The following is a 2,322-nucleotide window of genomic DNA, read 5'->3' as shown; positions in this document are numbered from 1 at the left end:
CTCTTATAGACAAAGAAATTGAGGCACAGAAAATTCATGATTTGTTCAAACCACGTGAGGGAAGAACCAAAATTGCCACCCGGAACTAGAGGCTTCACACCCAACAGAAGATGGGTTTGTTGTTCTCAGTTCTTGGGATTTTCTAGTTTCCAGGATGTGCAGTTGTAAAAACCCAGCTTCGGGAACTGAGGAATTCTGCAGCGCCTCTGGGATAAAGCCCAGAGGCGGGCCATTGAAAAAAATACCTTTGCTGAAAAATTCCTTCTTTTAGGCTCATTTATGCAACTTCAGTCTTCGGGCAGCATACTTGGGAGTGTGCTTTAGAGCGGACAGAAGGCCAGAGGACTCCGAGGATAAATGAGGTCACTAACACGTAACCCAAGGCTGCAAGCTGCTGCTCGTAAAAGAGACCAGACCGTCCCTGGGTGGGCTCGAACCACCAACCTTTCGGTTAACAGCCGAACGCGCTAACCGATTGCGCCACAGAGACACGGAAGCTCCTTTTCCTAAACCCATTTCCTGATCTCAGAAATTGCTTTTCAGCCTCTGGCTGGGGCCCTCCTTCCCATTCTTCTACCCCGGAGGCCGGAGGCCGGAGGCGCGGGAGGCACTGAGGCCAAAGGGCGGTGTCACCGGGCGTGTCTGAACGTGAATACCGGCCGCAGTCCCGGGGAGCGCGGGGGGCGAGCCGCCCGAGCCGCTGCCTCCCCGCCGGCTCCTCGCCGCCTGCACAGCCCTCCCGCCCGGGTGCCGCCCGCAGCCTCTCGGGCTGAGCTCGTCCGCCCTCCTCTCTCTGCCCCCTCGGCCCCCGCCGCTAGAATGTGGATTCGGCAGGGCGGGGCTCGGGCTCGGCTCGGGCTCGGCTCGCGCTGCGCCCCGCGCCCCGCGCCCCGCGCCCCCGGGCAGGCCGGGCACCTAGGGGCCGCTCGCTGCGTGCTGGGTGAAGGATCCGTGGTGCAAGGTGGGGGCCCGGGAGCCAAGGATCTCAGTGGGGGCTTGGAAGCGCTTAGTCCTACGAGGGGCTCAGGAAAGGTTTCTCAGAGGCGGACGCGCTCTTTGTCCCGGAGCTGGGGGGGAAAGCCCCGACTTCGGACTCGCGCGCACCGGGACGCAACCGAGCTCCGCACCGGGCCCGCCCGGTAGCCTCCGTCCCGCTTGGTCGGTGCGGGGCGTGGGTGCGGAGGGTGGAACCGGGAAAGGTAGAGGAGGGAAGGAGGCGGGCGGGCGAGGGGGAGAGTGCGGCACTCCGGCCGCTAAAGGAAACGACCAACACGAAACTGAAAATATCGATTTTCCTACATTTCGATCACCCGCTACTGGCTTCCTCTTTGGCGGCCAGCGCTTCGCAACCGTGTGCGGTTGGTGCTCTCCACTCCGAAGAGACAGACATTCGTCTTTTAAATGCTGGGTTTAAAGACGGCACCGCTGTTGGAGGTCACCCTTGGGACCCAGCAACTTCCCGAGAGTGGGCGTGAGGGCCGCTGGGGGACCCAGCACCCCGGCTCACAGCTGGACAGAGGAGCCGCGGCAAACTTCCGCCCCGCCCCTCTCCCCCAGCCCCGCCCCGCCCGACTCTCCTCCAGCCCCGCCCCTCTCCCCCGCCCCGCCCCTCTCCTCCAGCCCCGCCCCTCCGGCCCCGCCCCTCTCCTCCAGCCCCGCCCCGCTCCTCCAGCCCCGCCCCTCTCCCCCAGCCCGGAGCAGCCCGCGCCCCCACCCCCACCCCCCGGGGACCTGGACCCGCCCCTCCCCGCGCCTGCGCCCTGCAGGCCGCTGCTGACCGACGTGACGAGCCGTCTGCACCTCTAGTAGATCCGCTCTCCCAGGCTGATGAAGAACTCTAAGGAGCGGGCGTCCGACTGACTGATCTAGTATTATTGCTGGAATAAACTGAGTAATGCTTGTACTGAGAGTAGGACGCTGACGGCTGTAGCTTGAATTCCACATAAATAATGCTGGAAGTTCGCTATAGTTTTGTACCCATTTGCGGGCTACCTGTAAGCACGCATGCCCTCAGATATTTTTTCTTTATAAATGTATCTTATAATATTCTATTTATTGTTATGTATGTTCCTTGGAGTCTCAATGTATTTCCCCAACAGCCCCCAAAGGAGAGGCGAACACTCGGCGCCATGTCAACTTTCACCTGTGCCTTAAGAGCTTGCAGAAAAGCGCCCACGTTGTCATGGAGGGTTGGGAAATTCTGGTAACAGGGCTGAGGAGGTGAGAGGATCCGTGGTAAGATCGGCGGCGCCCTCGGGATGCAGTGAAAATCCTTTTATCCTGGACGTCCTCTCCGTGGAAGTCGGGTTCAGCCTGGGCGGG

The 2,322-nt window shown here is 61.2% G+C and overlaps 1 non-coding gene across 1 annotated transcript; it reads right to left on the bottom strand.

Moving 5' to 3' along the window:
- Positions 1–416: 416 nt before the first annotated feature.
- Positions 417–490, bottom strand: TRNAN-GUU (transfer RNA asparagine (anticodon GUU)). The gene has a single exon. It is a non-coding gene; the product is annotated as a tRNA-Asn (tRNA).
- Positions 491–2,322: the final 1,832 nt, after the last annotated feature.

Source organism: Vulpes vulpes, chromosome 8 (genome assembly GCF_048418805.1).
Source record: "Vulpes vulpes isolate BD-2025 chromosome 8, VulVul3, whole genome shotgun sequence".
NCBI lineage: Eukaryota > Metazoa > Chordata > Mammalia > Carnivora > Canidae > Vulpes > Vulpes vulpes.
This window is presented reverse-complemented; position numbering and strand designations above follow the sequence as displayed.